Source organism: Natrix helvetica, assembly GCF_964273705.1.
Source record: "Natrix helvetica genome assembly, chromosome: 1".
NCBI classification, from domain to species: Eukaryota; Metazoa; Chordata; class Lepidosauria; order Squamata; family Natricidae; genus Natrix; species Natrix helvetica.
In genome coordinates this window covers 95719209-95739178 of record NC_138548.1, presented here as the reverse complement: position 1 = coordinate 95739178, position 19970 = coordinate 95719209, and the positions used below count along the sequence as shown (strand labels likewise).

At 40.2% G+C, this 19970-nt stretch overlaps 1 protein-coding gene across 5 annotated transcripts in view; it reads left to right on the top strand.

The window, feature by feature from the left end:
* BDNF (brain derived neurotrophic factor) overlaps positions 1-19970 on the top strand; it is a 95338-nt gene that overhangs the window by 40646 nt on the left and 34722 nt on the right. Inside the window, exon 1 of one of the 5 annotated variants that reach the window (XM_081932974.1) lies at positions 394-549. The exons of 2 other annotated variants lie outside the window; for them this stretch is intronic. The gene's annotated coding sequence lies outside the window, so the exon portion shown is untranslated. Of the gene's footprint in view, positions 1-393; positions 550-776; positions 894-1717; positions 1739-19970 lie in introns of those variants that run through there. 2 more of the 5 variants (XM_081932976.1, XM_081932977.1) reach the window with 2 other exon arrangements.

Here is a 19970-nt window from a genome sequence, read left to right as displayed (position 1 = left end):
GAATATTTGCCGGCTCTTTGGGAGGCCTCCCTTGTGAGAGGTTGGGCCGATCTAAATAGGGAGCGAACGGAAAACCAAGTTTCCGAGACGCCGGAGTTTTCCGTGCAGTTGCGGCGGGCTGGGAAGGGGGGAGCAGGGAGCGGGCGGAGTAGGCAGTGCGGTTCCTTTAAACCGGGGGCGACCCGGTGCTGGTGCCCGTTTGGAAGCCGCTTGACCAATAGCAACCCAAATGGAGATCTAAATAATTCCTGAGTGAGAGGAAGCAAACGCGAGGAGGGAGGGAGGGAGGTGGAGGGGGCGGTGGTGTGGGGGCACAGCCAGGATCCTACGACAGCCGGGGGGGGGGAGAAAGGAAGGGAGAGAAAAGAGATCAGAGGCTCCCAACAACTCCGTTGCCTCCCACCCTTCATAAAGCTTTGATGAGACATTTGAGCCGCTTGCCTCCTCCGGTGTTCCTGGAGCTGCAGGAGGCGGCTGGAGGGACTGGACGGCTGGGAGACGATGTGACTCTCCGGAGGGGACCCCAGAAGGCTTTGTGTGGACGGCAAGGTAGGGCGAGGGAGAGGTGGAGGCGCGGAGAAGTTGGCTCGGAGCAGCCCTGTCGGAGCCTCCCGGGGGGGGGGTCAGCCCAGCAGCCCTGGGAGGGCTGGGACGGCGCGGCTGCCCGAGCCAGAGAGGCCAAGGAGTGGGGAGGGGGGCGAGGAAGAAAGGCAGGCCCCGCCGGGAAGAAAGAACTTCTCCGTCAGTGCAGGCTGAGCCCCAGCAGGGCGATTGGCCCGAGATTCGGTTGGCACAGGCTGCCCAGGGCGCTCCCGGCAGCTGGATCAGGCCCTGGCGGGAGAAAGCCTTCCTCGCAAGGAAGGCTGGCTGAGTTCGGGGAGCTGCACTTCCAGGTAAGGGCGCTGGAAGGGAGCAGAAAGGGAAGCCCCCGCCCCAGTCGCCCTCTCCAGAGGCGGACGGCAGGGTGGGCGGGCGACTCCGTCGCCGCCTTTTTGTTTGTTTGTTTGTTTCTTATCCCGCAAGACACCCGTGTCTGGGCACCGGGCACCTGCTTCGCACCAGGCACCTTGGCAAGCGCCCCTGCGCTTGGCAGCCTCGCTCCCTCGCTCGCTCTGCCGCCTTTGCCCAGCCTGTTGTGCTCCTCTCTCACCCTCTTGCTCCGCTCGTCCTCTTCAACTTTCTCAGCCAGACCTCTCGCTTCCTTCCCGCGCGCTTCCCCCCCCCCAGCGCCCCCAGAGGCGGCGTCTCCTTAAGCCTGGGTGGCGGGCAAAGGAAAGGGGTCGTTGGGCGGAGGGCACCTTGTCCGAGGAAGTCTCTCTGGCGAGGAGGAGAGAAGCGCGCGGGGGTTGCAGCGTGGGAAGAGCCGTCAGGAAGCGGGTTCGTGGGTGGCTGGCGACTACCTGGCTGGGCTTTCCCGCTCTTGCTTTGGGAGTTGCCGCGAGCGGCCGGCTTCGGGGCGCGACGGTCCTGGTGCTACGTAGTTGGGGCGGCCCAGGATCCCCAGCCTACGAATCCCGCCGCCGGCCAGACCTTACGCGCTGGATCGGTAGCCGGAGTTTTTGTCATGCGACTTTGTTTTCGGTGGGAAAGGAGGCCCTCTGCTGGCCCAGAGTGGAGGCGCCAGGAAGCCCCTTCTGCCCCGTGTTTGAGTAAATTAACTCCCTTGTGCCCCGACCTGTTTGCTTACAGAGATTAAGCCGGCTTCAGATCCAGAATAGAAAATCCCTGCTTCGTTTTGGTATGATCTGCTGGATTTTACGTTCATTGAAAGAGGATTTCTGAGCTTTGAAATATCAGCCTGGACCCAGTTCACACTTTAAGGTGACCCCCCCCCCCCAAAAAAAAACACCCCACACCAGGGCCAGGTGAAACAAAGCAGGCAGGCTCTTATTCAAGACTATTTTTCTGAAAGCAATTAGACAATCCCTTTACATTAGTAGAAGACATCTCCATTTATCTGAACAACGGATGCAGGTTCAAACCTCTCGGGGCTGGAATGCATGTTAGCCAATAATGTGTTTAACACAGGTTGAATAGAAATTGGGCTTAAAATAGAGCAAGAAATGAATTCAGATGTTTGGGCTGCTCAATCTTCACCTAAGGGCCAACCCATAATAATTTAGGGTGGGAAGATGTGCTGATGAAGCCTTAGAAGTACGGTGATCCTGAACCCCAAGCTATCCCTACCCTGGAGCCTTTGATATGTTTGGGTAACAAATGTTGCCCTTCCCAACTAACAAGGCCAATTGGAGAATGTTGTGGAGAAAGTGAGTTGAAAAAGTCTGCTTGTATACTTTCACATGGTGATAGATTTTCCTTGTGATATTTGGGGGAAGAAGACTAGACTTACTCTGCTAAACTTTTTAAAAGTTATATTCCGTTTATGGTAACTACTTAAGGGAACCTCCATGCTTAGAAGCAATATATCCTTGAGCGCACCAGCTATTTGCAAAAATACCTGGGAAGTCTGCCATCAATTGTTGAACTTCCAAAGACTTTTGGTAGGTTGGGCACTTTTGGTGGCACAAAACTGTACATATTTTAATCAACTAGATTAAGATACGTTGTGCATTTAAATTGAATGGGAGTTGGTGAACTTTGTTTGAAAACAAAGCCATTTCCAGAAATGATTTATCTTTTCTTCAGAGCTGGCTATGGGACTTCAGATGCCTTCCAACATGGACTCAGAACGTGAAGTATTCACATATAGTACAAACACAGCAACCATGAAAAAGCTTTCCTTCATTTTTCTCTCTGTGTTTTTTTTAATGGACTTGGACAATGTGAAATCCTTATGGAGTGAGAAGAGGGTTGTTTAGTAGCAGCAAAAGGCATGGCTAACCACATAGGTATGATACACTGCCAAAGGTTATAAATGGAATGTAATAGGAAACAATTTTTTTGGCTACAGTGTAGAATTATGCATCTACTCTACTCAGTGAGGCTCAGTAAGTAAATGGAAAGATACACTTGTTGAAACGTAACCTTTCCTGGAATTTCAGGCACGCCAGTTACCATAGCTGAAATTCCAGGGCCATAAAGTTATTTGTCATTTTTGTCCACTTTGCTAGATGGAAGAGTAGATGAAAATGCTTTCAGCAAATTATTAAGTGCTTATGGAGGGTGTGATGATAAAAACATCCACTGCCTTATCTTTGACATTGTTTGGTTGTTTACTGCTTCCACTCAAGATAAGAGGAAATATTCATTGTGTTTTATCAGATAATCCTCTGTGTACAGGATTTTCCTCGGTGGTCTCTATAAATCTTCAACAGTCCTTTCTTCAGGAATTGTGCGTGAAAAAGAGAGGATGGCCACTTATAAGTCTCTATTTGCTATGGGAAAGCAGAACTTCAAAACACTCAGTGTGGCGCCCTTTCAATCCTTTTTTTTATGTGTGCATCTGATTCATTTCATTTGTGGGTTCTTACTAATGGACACTTACTATCACAAGATAGATCTGCATTCCTTTTTCCCATAATACAATTTTAATCCTATTGGAGGATTGTGCCATTCTAGCTAGTTAAGAATCAGGTTGCTCAACTAGGCTATCCTGAAAACATAATATACAAACATCCATTGGCTGAAGTTAAGCTTTCTCATATAGAGTAAAATTGCTTGTTGCATAACCAATTTCTTAATCACAGCCATATGCTTCTTGTACCTGGATACTGAGGCACTCTTATGTAAAAGTGAATGGTAATATTTGTAAATGCAGCCTAAATTCATATTTGTTTGATTAAGGGCTGGTAGCAATGAATCCTCAAGTTCTGACTACTTACTGCTCTGTAACTAAGGAAGCATAAGCAAGATGCCACAGAAAAAAACATTGAACTGTGGTGTCAGTAAGACCTGCAAAATATAGTTATGTGGTACCAGTTCAGAATATTGGGGGGGGGTGAATAGGGGCAGAACACGTGTGACCCTCAGTGCGCTTACAGTAGGCGAACTTCAAATGTACTACAGGTAGTCCTTAATGTACAACAGTTTGTTTAATGATTATTTAAAGTTACAATGGCACTGAAAAAAGTGACTTGTGACCGTTTCCCCCATGGTCATGTGATCAAATTCAGACACTTGGCAACTAGCTTATATTTATGATGCTTGCAGTATCATCTGATCTTCTGATAAGCAAAGCCAATGGGGAAGCCAGATTAATTTAACATCCATATTACTAGCTTAATAACTGCAGTGACTCACTTAACAACCGTGGCAATTTACAAAGTTGTAAATTGGGGCAACTGTCACTGAACAACTGTCTTGCTTAGCAACGGAAATTTTGGGCTCCATTGTGGCCTTAAATTGAGGACTACAGATAGTCCTTGACTTACAACAGTTCATTTAGTGATCGTTCAAAGTTACAACGGCCCTGAAAAAAGTGACCCTATGACTGTTTTTCACACTTACGATGGTTGCAACACCCCTGTGATCATGTGGTTTACATTCGGATGCTTGACAAGTGGTTCATAGTTATGACAGTCCCAGGGTCACGTGATTCCCTTTTGCAACCTTCTGACAAGAAAAGTCAATGAGGGAATCCAGATTCACTTAACAACCATGTTACTAACTAAACAACTTCAGTAATTCTCTTAATAAATGTGACAAGAAAAGTCATAAAATGGGCCAAAACTCACTCAACAAATTTCTCACTTAGCAACAAAAATTTTGGGCTCAACTGTGGTTGTAAGTTGAGGACTACCTGTACCTGTACTTTAGGTATGACCAAAATAAATAATTAACGTTTCAAGAATGTGTGCATTTTTTAAACTTACAGCTTTGTCTTACTTTGTGAATACAGTCAGAATGTTTACAACTGCAGTGTAAGATTCCTTGGCATTGTTTTCCTCATCTGCCAGTGTTTCAGTAGAGGCTTGTAAAGCTTAGCTTTTATTGAAGTAATGATTGACATTGAGCTTTAACAAAGTGGTAGTACTAATGCTAAGGACTTTTACTCAGAAGTAAATCCCATGCTTCATGGAGATTACTTCTCCAGCAATAAGATAGTTTAGGACTATCACTGTAGGTATTGTTCATGATAGGTTCTTTTGAATTTCAATCAAAGCCACTGGATCTTACTTCCAAGTAGATTTATTTTGGAATCTCGTATAAATAACCTAGATGCAGAGATTTTGAAAACATTACAGTGATTGTTTCTGGATGTCCAAATTACGAATGAAATGTTTGGCAGCTTTGTTGTACACTATTGATTGCTCTGTTTCTTCAATTTTTTATAAGATTAAAAGAGCAACGTGTTACAACCATGTATATTCTTTTTTCCCAGAATTGCCATTAGCATCTTGCCTTGAACATTAACAGTTTTTTTTCCGAAAGTCTTTTTAAATTTTTGTTTGATATACATTTTTTTAGGTTATTGCCATTTTGGGATCGATAACTATTACTTATTTATACTTCTAGTAACTGAGTTTTAATGTATGCAGAGAAGCTATCCTGATAGATAGCAAGTAGCAAGTACCTGTGTTATCTTTATGGGTTGATAAAAATATTTAGAAATTGAACTGGTGTGATATTTATAAATCCATGCACCAATCAAGGCAATGGCTCAGTTATATGGCCTGACAAAAAGAAAAGATGAAGCACCCTTATGAATGACAGTTATTCAGATAAGCTACCCAATGAAGTGAAGCTCATTGAGTTACTGGAGAGCAGCATCATTGAAAACCTTTCAATGCATTCTGTCTGTAACTTCCAGGCAGCAAACATTTGCCTTAAGCTCTTTCACTATGATAATTATTCCAAAGTCTTTTTTTAAAAAGCCCAATTGAAAAAGGTAGGGACAACCTATATGAATCTGAAACATTGCTTATTTTTAATGTGATGTTTATTTTTAAAAGTAGCTCATTTCCTTTAAAAAAAAGATTATCTTTCCAGACATCAGATGCTAAGGGTGATAGTATATTTACTGTAACTTAGATGATGTTGATTTCTGCTTTTTTTTTAAAGAATAAGATGTTTGATTGGCAGTTTTGCCAATTCAATTTTAAATTTATGTTTTTGTTGCTATTAGGTTTGCAATTGAATAATTCTGCTCAGTCTTGACAAAAAGAGAGATTGTTAAAAGATTACTAGTGCCTTGGTTTATTCCAATTCTGACATGTAATGTCATACACTGTATAGATGTACTGTATATAGACATATATAAGTACCATTCAATCCTACACACATTATATATACATGCCATATGCTAAATAAACAAATAAATTGTGTATACTGTATATAGTGTGTGTATATCTCCAGAATCACTTTTTATGGGATGGGCAGCTATATAAATTGGAGGGATGGAGGGATGGATGGAGGGATGAATAAGGCTTTTACTACTATAAAATTCAGTCTGTTCCAAATCTCATATGTATGCAATATGATTAAAGGAATGATAGGAGATAATTGAAAAGATACTAGATTATATCAATTTGGCACTAGCAATCCTTACTATGTAATGGAATCTAATGTAATGTAAAGATTGTACTGTGCCTTGGCTGCTTTATACCTCTTTTACCTGTCATACAATTTTAACAACAGATCTTACTTAGTCTTCTAAAAGTCCTGATTTCTAACCAGTGCTGCAAAATTGGGGGCAGGGGGAGGGATCCTTCCTCAATTGGACCACAGATGAAATTTGATTCCAGAGGTCTGCCCTGTAGTTGCTCCTTCCTTGGGGAGACTGCCTGTCACACCACAACTTCCAAATCAGTTTCAATTACTTCTCTAACTCAAGGGAAAGCCTTGAAACTTACTACTCCTCTGTGGTGCTATGAAAAGAAAGCTTTGTAGACTTCTTACTGTATAGGCATTTGTTAATTTTAAAGAAATAATCAATCCTTTTGCATACATTCCATTCTGATTCACGAGAAGGAATGCTTTACAAGTCATCAAGCAATGCACACAAATACCTGCAGCAGACACAGAAGAAGTGAGAAGAGAGAAAGTTGGCTTCCCTTTCTGTGAAAGGAAGTCTGCTAATTCATAAAATGCTGGGAATTCTGGAAGGTGTATTAAACTCACAGATTTGCAGATCTGAAGCAAAAATGGTGTGCTTTGACATGCTGGCGGAGGTTAAACAATGTTTGTCTGAAGGTGCCTTCTGTGTGTTCCAGAGTTTACAGGGGCATATGGATGAAAATATGGTGAGGAAAATGTGTGATGCCTTCAAACCATGCTGGGAATAATTTACAGATGGAGTGACTGGTGGTGTGGCAGAGTTCATCATCTGCATCATCTACAACCACCAAGGAAAGAACTTCTATTCTGGAGAAAAGTGTAGAAGCATCTGACTCTTGTTCACTCGTTGTTTGAATTTTGGAGTGTTCTTTGACTTGTTGTTGCACTCCAGACTTTGAGCCATATTGATGGCCAGGAGACCAATTCTCATCCATTCCCTTATGCAACAAACGAAGTCTGTCAATCCAGTTGCCATAATATGTTTTGAGGTGGTTTTTTCCCCCCTCTCACATAGACCTACTTGTTATATTCGGTACAAGGAAAACAGAAAATATTGCTATGTGAAGATGTTCTGCCTTAGAAAAGCATTAAAGATACTTTAAGTTTGAGATAATAAAATTAATGTGTAAGAAATATGCATTCAGGGTTTTCACTATTTTTTCCATTTATAAAACACTGGTCATAGGCACTGGAACATATTAGCTATATACTATAGTAGTACCATACTTAGGAACCTATTCTACTTCAGAAAAGAGAAAAGTCACATGACAGTAACTGAGTGTATTTACTATTTCACCTGTTATGCGTCTATACCTACGTATGACAGAAAAAGAGAGGGAGTTACATGAGAAGCAGCCATATTATGGATCTCTCCTCATTATCTATATATTCTGATTTAAATGATCAAGGACGAAGTCATAGGAGAGGATCAAATACCTAACCCTGTGACATGAATCATCCTGAATTACTCTTTACCTATCTTACCTTGCCATGTGTTAGTTGTGAGTTGTGTTTCAGGATTTTTTGTAAATTCAGTGCAGTTTCCAGAAGGAGGGAACTACTTGTATCCTTTCTCCAATATGGAGAACTAGTTATGAAAACTGATTTCCATCAGTCTTAAAACAACTGTATTGTTTTTCTTGAAAGATGTATAGAAGATTGGTCCACAATCTAACTCTCCTCTATTCCTATTGACTGTTCCTGAGACAACTGTTATCGGTATGTTGAAGGATGTCCAGTCACTTACTCATCCTCATGCGTATGAAGGATGGAATTTCAGTGCTTGGAATGTAATAACAGCTTTATCTACATAAACATAATTCTCTCACTTATCCTGGCACACAGAGACTTTCTGTTTCAAGGAGAATAAATTCCAAGGTAGATTTGGGCAGAAGACGAATAGGGGATTAACCAATGAACTTTGCAATGGAATGGGAATTTTAAGGATTGCATTCCACTTCTGTAATGATTCTATATGAAATACAGTTTTGTCATGTACATCGGAAAAAATATACCTGTTTAAGAACACCCCCCCCCATTATCCCAAAAATATCAAAATGTACAGAACACCTATTCTGTTTTGTATTTGCCCAAGTCCTTTGCCCTAAACTTACCTGCCTCTTACATTATAGGTGTTCCTGATAAGAAAGGACTAACCCAGAAAACAGGAAAAAATACAATTCTCTCAAGCATTCTGTTCTACTCAGGATTGCAGATAAAACCCACTACTTAACTTCCAATATGAAGCAATTGAAAAAGAGCTGTTCGCTATTGTTTATTTAATGAAAAGAGATAAAACGAAAGACCTTTCTTTGAAACTCAACAACTTGGAACAATTTTCCCTCTGTAGTACTGCCACTTAGTGTTCAACTTCACTGAATCACAGCTGGAAAGCCCATTTTAAAAAATTGCACTAGCTGTTAGAGCCCTATTTTTCTTGTTAACCAGGAGGATGTCATCATTCAGAAGCTGTAAATTGTGGATGGCATAACAAGTCAAAAGATTTAAACATTTTATTCTACACCGGATTACTTAATAGTAGACACAAGTCGGGTGGAATGAGACGAGTCCAGTTGTTGTATATGTTTAATGTTGTATATGTTAAATATAGGTTTAATGGTAGTTTGATATGATGATTTTTTTTTCAAAAAAATATCTGAAAATGAGATCACTTATAATTTTAGTAGTCACCTAATTTAATAACCAGTGTTTTGGATTTAAGATTGCAATACTATACTAGTCCTAAACAAAAGGAAGACTCAGAAAACACAGTTCTGTTTTGTGTGATGGCGAATCTTTTCAGCACTGAGTGCCAAAAAGGGATCACGCACGGTCATCTGGGATCCAACCCGGAAGAGGAGAAGCCCAAGAGGCATGTGCGAGCCATAAAATGAACTTCCAGTTTCCAGTGCACACATGCGCAATGGCCAGATAGTTTTCTGGATACTGGTGTGTATGCACTCATGACGATCAGCTGGCCGATAAGCATGCCAGAAAATGGAAGACCGCCTCTTCTAGTTTCTGGCACTGCTGCACACACAAAGGCCAGCTGATCATCATGCAAGCATGCGTGCCAGCAACCCAGAAGAGGAATGGCCAACACAGTGTGTGCCAAGCAACATGGCTCTGTGTGCCACTTCGAGCACACGTGCCGTAGGTTTGCCATCACAGACCTAGGAGTTGGCATGCTAAGATTATGTTGTAGGTCTTTCTTGTTCTGCTTATTTGTGTTTGCTATCAAAACCAGTATCTTACATGGCAAAAAGTCAAACTTTCAGTAATTGAAAAGGGAGAATGTGCTGATAATTGTTTCCTATAACTACACAAATAGTTAACCCCATTTTGCTTCAGTGCCAGGAACTAAACTTGAAGCAAGGAAACTATACCTTAGAACAGGATTGTCAAAACTCAAGGCCTGGGCGCCAGATCCAGCTTATGGGATGCTTAGATCCAGCCCACGTGGTCACCCTGGAAACAATGAGGGACCAGCCTGCAGTGCCTCTGCCAATGAAAACAGGCTCCCAAGCTCTGTTTCTGGCTGCAATGGTCTCCTGCAACCTCTGCCAGTGAAAATGGAGCTCCATTTTCGCTAGCAGAGGGTTGCAGGACACCTTCACAGCCGGAAATGGACCTCGGGAGTCTGTTTTCGCTGGCAGAGCACTCGGGCTGCCACAGGTGCCCCCGACATGACTGACATTGAGCAGGCCACGCCCACTCTGGCCACGCCCACCCCAGCCCCCCAAGGTCAAACACAACCCTGATGCAGCCATCAATGAAATCGAGTTTGACACCCCTGCCTTAGAACAATTATCATTCGTCAAGCTCCTTTCTTGGGACCGGAGCTGAACCAGATGTTATTAGAACAGAAAGTAAAAACTATCTGTCAGCTCCGGCCAGCCCAGAGGCCTGGAGCTGCCATTTAGGGGAGAAACCCGGGCAACCTGCCAAGATTCACCAGCTTCACTCCTACACAAACAGCTGAGTAAATCTACAAAGCTAGTGATAACTGACTGACAACAATCCACAATTAATTGCTGGGTGGTATTTGTTTTGGGTTAGAGGGGATGGGTGTGCGCAAGTGCAAGGTGCAGGTTATCCTAATTACTAAGTAACTATAAAAGGTGGTGGGGAGCACCGGGTGCAGCTCTGACAATTTATTCATTGCCTTAGCGCTTTGTTGGTCACTTCGTGCCGAAGGAAGAATACAAACTGCACTTCAAACCGTTTCTGTGTTTGGCTGTTTTCATTAACTCTTCGGAACCTGACACTATCTTTAGTAATTGTAAAGCCGATTGTTGTTTAAAGTGAATGCCTCTTTAATATCTACAGATGTTGTTTCTATCCTTTGATTTATGGTTGCATTGTAAATGTGCTTTGTGTATTAGGCCATATGATGATTGCTATTTAAGCGGATATATCCTTTTTAATAGGTTAATTACTAACCTGCATTGACTTGTTTTTCATATAACTGTTACGAGCACTCAGCCCCATTCCTCACTGCAGAGCTGTAGTTTAATGGAACAACTTTCATTGCTAAGAGAGGTTTATACGCTGGCACGCTCTGCCTTTCTCAAGACTGAACTCTTTCTTGGAGTGTTCTGAATAACTGAGCTCTGGCTTAGGAAGAACAAATTCTCTTTGTATGTCCCTGAGACAAGGGGTAGTGAAATAATATGCCCTTTGCATTTTGCCCTTGGGACAAACTATACAATACTCACTAGTGCAGTAAAGCAATGTAGTATGCCAGTTTTAGTATTATTGTTTTTTATGAAAGGTAGCTTTTGAATGGTGGAACAACATGTAATGTGTAGTTTGCCCTTTGTTAATAAGTCTTTGAAAGTCCTTTTAAAATGCTTCCAAAAGAAGGGGATTTTTATGCTAAAAGAGTCTGAATGATAAAACAGATAAGTTTTAACTCCTGATGTTAAAGCCAGTTGACCCCAGGCGAAGGCTGAGAGTCTTTGTCAATTCACACTAATGGACATGGTCTTCTGCTTCTTTTGCTGGTGAACTGTAGTACTGTACAGACAGTCCTCGACTTAAAACTGCCTCTTTGTGCATGTTTGAATAGCAATAGCACTTAGACTTATGTACCGCTTCACAGTGCTTTGCAGCCCTCTCTAAGCGGTTTACAGACTTAGCATATTGCCCCCCAACAATCTGGGTCCTCATTTTACCCACCCCGGAAGGATGGAAGGCTGAGTCAACCTTGAGCCTGGTGATATGTGAACTGCCAAATTGCAGACAGCTAGCAGTCAGCAGAAGTAGCCTGCAGTACTGCACTCTGACCACTGCGCCACCGTGGCTCTTAAGACTCATAACTCTTGATTTTACAACAGCACTGGAAAAAGTGACTTCGGACCATTTTTCACACTTATGACCATGGCAGCATCCCCATGGTCACGTGATCAATTCAGACACTTGGCAACTGATCCGTATTTATGATGGTTGCATGTTCCATAGTCATGTGATTGCCTTTGTTGCAAAAGGCAACGGGGGAAGCCAGATTCACGGAAGAACCATGTTACTTATTTAACAACTGCTGGGATTCCCTTAACAACTGTGGCAAGAAAGGTTGTAAAATGGAGCAAAACTCATGAAACAGCTGCCTTTCTCAGCAAGGGAAATTTCTGGCTCAATTGTGGTTATAAATCGAGGACTACCTTTATGGTGACATGTTGTTGCAACAAGTGAGATGCACCAAAACAATTTGGTATTCATTTGTCTTCTATAAACCTTTTATTCAAGATGCATAACAAAAATGTTGGGAAATTAAGTCCGCATTAAGGCCTTTGCAATATTAGCTCCTTATCCTGCTTCTTGGCACAGTGTGGGTATGCAAATTTGATCATTCTAATAGACCCCTGATGACCTACAGCATGTGTGCCACAGGTGGCACTCAGAGCCATATTTGCTGGCACACCAGCCATCAGCTTCCAATTAATTTTTGGTTTTCCGGAGGGCCGGGGGAGGCTGTTTTCGCCCTCCCCAGGCTTCAGGAAAGCCTCCGGAGGGTGGGGAGAGTGAAAAACAGGCCCAACAGGCCAACTAGAAGTTCGGGAACAACCTGTTTTCAGCTTCCAAAGGGCCTCCAGGGGGCTGGGGGAGGCCGTTTCCGCCCTCCCCAGGCTTCAGGAAAGTCCCCGGAGCCTGGGGAGGGGTTGTGCGCTCATGTGCAAGGAGGGGTCGCACACAGCTGGGTGGGGAGGATTGAATTGGTGTGGGCACACACACAATTGTGGCACACCATAAGAAAACTACACTATCACTGTAATAGACAGTATCTGATATCTATGGTTGCCCTATTGTGAGGAGTGAATCAAATCAGCAGGAAGAAAAGGGAGATCTAATTCATTTTGGAATTAACTGCAAAGAAAGAGACGACTTTGAAAAATCCAGTCATTCTAAAAACGAACTGCGGTTTTGCCCCCTATGGAACCATGCTCAGATTCTCAATGGCAATTGACCATGCCTTTGATCTTATATATAGCAAGCCCCTTACTTTGCCATAAGTATTAACAATGACTGCTTCCTGTCACCAAGGGGGTTGGTGGATTCGCTAATGGAATACTATGCACTAAATCAGGAGCATTCCTACCTAAGCATATAAAGTTTATGATCTAGTTTCAGTGGTGCCAAAATATATATTTGGCCATATAAAGAACTAACAAAAAGAAAGCAAGAAAACTCATTATACTGGATATGATTACTTTTAAAAACAGTAGTGACAAAAATGAAGTACTGTTATTGCTAAAACAGACATGTTTTTCCATTGCTTACATATTTCATATGAGACTATGTGGCGGAAAAGGATAATCTCTTGTTTAGAATCAGAGTTAGTTGTCATCAAGAGGAGCTTAATTCAACTATGAATTAAGTGCCCACAGTTATTTAAGTTATAATTTATGTACCTTTTTTTTAAAAAAGGAGATGCTAAGTCACAAATCATTTAAAGTAGTGAAGTTTAAATTCTAGACTTTAATGTTGTGTGTTCTCCTAAGTAGCTAAAACAACGTACTGTGTATAAGTTGTTAAACAGTACTATAAAAGCAGTCTTTGGAACTATTTGATTTTCCTAAGAAATCCAATGCTTCAATAAACTTTAATTGCTGCAAATTACTGAGTTGGGATCAGAGGACATTTACTCATACTTTTATCACATTTAATGTTAGTCATGACTAATTTACCACTAATTTCAGTAGAATTAAAGAAGTATATTATTATCAGTAGGACTGTACTCAAGATTTATTATATTGGATTTTACATTTAATCATATAAGGAATTGGTGAAAGCATTAGATACAGATGATATATAACTAATTGTAACTAAAATATTTATAAAAATGGGGTTTCTAAACCTACTTTAGCAAAAAGTAGTATTTTCTTCTGATTATTTTCAAGAGGCAACTGGACTTTCTGTTTTTCCTTAAAGATGTTTCAATTCTCACCCAAGAAGCTTTCTCAGTTCTTCTTGGATAAGATGCTAAACATTTTCAAGGAAAAACAAAGAAATATAGCTTATTTGTTTAGTTTTGTTAGGCACTTTAATACTCAGTGCCTTATCAGTTTAGTATTTAATTACCATATTGTAAAGATCCACGTGGAACTGGGAGTTATATTGTAGTTTGTTTATTTTTATCAAGCCTGTGTTTTCATGATGCTGAATGTAATAATTTATTGTAAACCATCTGTTAAAATAAGAAAATATAAGAACCCACAGTCAAAGAAAAAAATAATATCCAAAACAAAAGCTAACAGTCAGATTTCACCTGAAGCTAAGCCAAATAAGTCTGTGTTTGAATTATTTCCCCAAAATAGTGAAGAGTGCCAGAGCAAAAAATTCCATGTCTTTATCCTTCCTATCTTTTAATGTTTGGGGAGGAAGATCTTTTTATGTAGGTAAAGTTATATTGGACTAAATGTCCTATTCAAAGCCAATTTGTAAGATAAATCTGATATATCTAATGAAGTATATATTGTTGACTCTGCGAGAGTTACTGTCCAAGCAATAAATATGATTGTAAATTAGTTTTATCCATCAGAATTGTGTTTGAACATGGAATAATAGCTAGCCCAATCTTTAAGACATAAAGCATCCATGCTAAAAAAAATATCAATTAAAATACATAAAATGTCCATGCTAAGAGACAAGATTACAAATTCAACATAATGATCCATAATAATACCTCAATAACTCATTCATTCATTCAGACTAGATACTGCAAATCAGTCTACAAATGTGGTATGGAAGATCACCATTTTAAGTATTTTCCTCAAGGAAGATGGGTGTCAGCCCGATATTCATCAGCAGGTTATTTTAAAGAGCAGTCATTGCTAATGAAAAGTAGTATCTCTGCAGCTCAACCATTCCATGGAGGTGGAGTTACATGTACTGGAGTATCCTAGTACAAGTACTACAGAAAAAGGTGGATCTGCTAGTATTCAGGTGCTAAACCACGTAGCAGAGGTCAAATGCAGTACATTGAATTACACCCAGAAGCTTATTGGAACCCAATGCATTGCTTGGAGCAGAGGTGTAACATATTATCAGTGCCAAGTTTCAGTTAATAGGTGGCTTGCTGGATTTAATATCAGCTGCAGCTTCCACAAATTCTTCAGAGAGAGCCTCATGTAGATCATATTGCACTAGTCCAAGGTAATCATGATAAAAGTATGAATTACTTTAGCAAGGTCTGCTCATGCCAGATACAATAGCTAAAGTTAGGCAAATGGTCTCCTCACCTAGCAGTTCAGCTAGAAGTAGCTAGGGATCTAGGAGTCAAGTCATAGATTTGTTCCTTCATAGGTAGTGCTTGCCCATCAAGAGAAACAGCGGCTGACATGTTCTCTGACAGAGAACATTGATGCACAAACAGCAAATTCATCTTGGTTTGAGTCAGGTTCATCTTGTTTTTCCCCATTCAACCCAGAGTTGGGTTCCTACCAGTTTGAACTGGTTTGCCCGAGTAGGTAGTAACTCGGCCAGCCATGCCCCCAAACTGGTTCTATCAGCAGTGCCATAGGTTCTGCCATCTTGTTTTTTGCTTCTGCGTATTACTACTGTGCATGCGTGTGTAGCATGCATCAATCATCCCTAAGCAAACCAGCAGTAACAGAAGCCGGAACCCACCCCGATTCAACAGTTTATGACCCTTAGGAGCCATACACTGGGTCAAGACATTAATAGCATGTCCTGCGTGGTTTAGAATACAACTGGGTATCACCAGTTTACTGATCGTACTGTATCTAAATAGTTGACCTTTCCCAAAATTTCATGGAGGCCTTTTAAAAGATATATGGGAAGGCCATGAAGGAATTGGGGTAAATTCTTTTCATCTAAGGAGCGGAACCACTGCGGTCCAGCTTCCCAACCCTCAACTCATAAGCCTAAATATCTTGATTGTCCATATTAAAGGACAAAAAGTATAGTCCTCCCCTTTGGGCCCCACAAAACATCTAGAACATGGGAAATTTTCCCAAAATTTCATGGAGGCCTTTTAAAAAATATATGGGAAGGCCATGAAGGAATTGGGGTAAATTCTTTTCATCTAAGGAGCGGAACCACTGCGGTCCAGCCTCCCAACCCTCAACTCATAAGCCTAAATATCTTGATTGTCCATATTAAAGGACAAAAAGTATAGTCCTCCCTTTGGGCCCCACAAAACATCTAGAACATGGGTGTCCAACCTTTTGGCTTGTCTGGACCATATTGAATGAAGAAAAATAGTCTTGGGCTGCATATACAATATATAATATAGTTTTATAATGTAAAATCCCATAATAATGTTAAAAGTTTACGATATTGCAGGGCTGTGTTATTACCAGAACTGCATGTGACCTTGTGCCACAGGTTGAATGTGCCTGATATAGAGCAAATAATGCTGCTTCCATCTCAAGCTTTTACTTTGTTAGCCATCTCTGCAAGAAATTAGCACTTTTATATCTTTTTGTGTTATCCTCTACATATGATTTCTTAACACATCTCTAGACAATTTGCCATTAGTGTTACATTGGGATTTGATGGTGATACTACTTTAGTAGCACATCTTTTCTCTCCTGGTTTATCTTCATGCTCGCTACTAGTAATACATTTAGAACTAGCATCTGTTCTTATCTTTCAAGTTTCCTTATAAAGAAAGAAGAGCTTTAGACAAGCCCATAAAAAATAATATGTCAGAGCAATTATATCACAAAGCACAACATGGCTATGTTTTTCTATTGTTGCTTGGTAATACAAGAATCTTTCCACACTTTCACTGAAATCTAACATTCAAACATCAAAGACTAATATTGCTCATGGGACACTTATTTACATTTTTTACTTTCACCAAAAGGGATAGTATTTATAAATTAAAATTTTCTGGGTGTCGAAGACCTAGATTTCATGCTGAAAGCACTATCAGTACAAAAGCTTTAAAAGACTTTGCTTCCTATTTAAATAATTAAAAAGAAATATGTGACAGGAAGCTTAGGAGGATGTTAAAGCAGAATTGCTCATGCTATATTTATGATTGTTTCATACATGTCTTACTTCTAGGCACCACACCTCATTCTCTCTCATATTTTACATTCCCCAGAACTTCTGCTCAGTGGAAAATACTGAGTTTGCATTCTAATCCTTCTCAAACGCTTGATTTGCCATACTGCTTTGTATTCTCTCTACACCCAAATTTTGTTGCCCAGAATTTGTTGCCACTTTCTCATTTACACAACAACTTAAAAACTAAGCTTAGTAAAGTTAATCAATAAGATAAAAAAAGAGCTAAGATTTATGTGCCTTTTTAAACCAATTTCCAGTGTCTTTCTTCAGGGTTAGAATAGGCCATTGCAAAACCAATAATACCAAACCTATTTTTTCTATTTTTATTAACTACAATTTAGTCTATAAATATGTTTACTACTTTTTCAAACTCCTGGGGGTATGAGAAGAGAAGGATGGGGTGAAGTGCCCATTTTTCATGAAGTATCTGAATATGGCTCCCCCTCTCCCTGGCCTCAAATGGAAATCTTTTATTTTGGAAACATATTTTCCCCAATGGACAAATGCTTATTATGTGGAACAGCAGTATAAAGACCTTTTACAGTCACAAAGTCTAAGCAACACCAAACAAATATAGTTGTGCTCATCCCATCCCCTTTGATATTCCCATGCTCTTCCATCACTAAGTCTAAGCCTTGTCAGTGAAACAATCCCATATTGTTTCTCTATTTACTCTTGCTTCTGCTTCAACTCCCTTTTCTTGTCGTTTCCACTGAAGTACTGCTTATAAATGCTGATGGCACATCAATATGAATTCCACATTTAGTTTGTATTTTCTCCAGTTAGTATTGAACTTTCTATCATGAAAAATAAAGATCTAACTCTAACATAATATAAAGAAAAAAAATCTTCACAATGAAGTCAGAAACTGTTGTGGTATAGTAAAGTAAAGGTAAAGGTTCCCCTCACAAATATGTGCTAGTCATTCCCGACTCTAGGGGGTGGTGCTCATCTCCATTTCAAAGCCGAAGAGCCAGCACTGTCTGAAGACGTCTCCGTGGTCATGTGGCCAGCATGACTAAATGCCGAAGATGCAGGGAACGCTGTTACCTTCCCACCAAAGGTGGTTCCTATTTTTCTACTTGAATTTGTACATGCTTTCAAACTGCTAGGTTGCCAGAAGCTGGGACAAGTAATGTGAGCTCACTCTGTTATGCAGTACTAAGGATTCGAACCACCGAACTGCCGACCTTCCTGATTGACAAGCTCAGTGTCTTAGCCACTGAACCACCACGTCCCTTGAGGTATAGTAGAGCCTAATAAATAAAGCTAATATTCCAGATGATGGGGATACTCTTGACATATAAAGATATTATACATCCTACCATCAACTACACTATTGTAATCCCATTGAATAGATAAACAGAATCTGACTATGACAAATTTCAACATACCCATTATAGATTTAATAAACCATGGTTTACTAGTAAACCACAGGTTTTGGACGAAAAGCTTTTAAAAATAAACCTCTTACCTAAAACAGCTAAAGCTAAGATTATAAATGCTATCCTTACAGAAAAAAAAAACCTTGCAATATAAAAAGATGGATAACCTTACTACAATTTCTGAAAGAATTCTTCAAGTTGTGCAGTGCAACCAAGCAACCTCTTTTCTAAGCTGTCAGGGGGCTTTGAAATTGTAGGTTGGAATACAGCCCTGAGCTACCAATGAATAGAGGCATAATTTTCTACCAATTTCGGGCTAAGACAAATAAGAAAGAAACTTAGTTCTAGGAGAAGCTTATTTACACTTAAACAAAACCTTCAATTTTTGAGAACAGATTCAACTTCCCATTCAACCATGGAGTTCAGTGGGTAAGTTTAGGCGTCTTGCTGTTTAAATCATAAGTTTAACAAACAATGTCATGTTTTCAGCTCAACCTTCTCAATAGGTTGTTGTTATGAGCATTATATGAGAGAAAATCCTCATGTACTGTAAGTTGTTTGGAGTTCACAAAAAAAAGGTGGACCAGAAATGCAGTATTTAGTAAACATCTTCCCAAACTGAAGACCCTTTATGCCATTGCCCACGGCGGCTGAAAAGGTTTTGTATTACTAAAATAGAAAGAGTGCCTAAATCACAGAAGCCTCTTTATTATCTCTGTCTCTTACAAACCGAATAATTTTGGATCTCTTGAAAACTGTGCATGTTATGCAATGTATAATACATGAATAACACTTCTCTCAGGAGCGGAATCAAGTGGTAATATGGAAATAGCTTTAAAAGTCTGTTTACAATCTGGAATCAGAAATATGTAGAGTCCTTATCTTTCCAAAAATTCATTACTCCATACCCACTATCTCCTCTCCTGCATCAGCTGTTCTTCTATTTAGTTAGAAAAGAAATTGAGTGAAACTATCACTATTGTACATATGATCTCCATAATGGAAACTACGAGTATAAATATCCTACCTTCTGGAAAGTATACGTATCAACTAGAGAAATATGGCCACACAAAGAGCTTGAGTTTATTGCCAAATCATAGCTTGATTTTGGACTCTGGTTGTTGCAAAAGCAAAATCTATGTCTTGGAGTAGCTTAGAATATCTCAAGTCCAGGTGTTGGATTCTACTTTTATCTTTTTTATGCAGAACATCTTTATTTCCTTTTGCAAATCTCCTTTTTTTCCTAGCATAATAGTTGTGACATAAAAAGTGGTGTGTTACATCAAATTAAAATTCCCAGGATTCTTCAGGGTTTTTTCCTGGTTATTGTTAGATTTGTCCTTTATCTATCTTAATCCTTGAAGAAGATTCATTCCACAAGTTAATGAAAATTGAACTAATGCAGGCTCTTCTGAAAGCCACAGCTTGAAGAGATTCTTGCACTGCTTTTTTAACTCTTTCAATATATCACTCATAAACAGATGTTTACATGATTGTTGCACTAAACTGCAAAATATAATCACCATAATTTTTGAGGGAGGATATTTAATATTTCAGTTATGCTTTTTGTACTAATGTAGAGCGTCATAT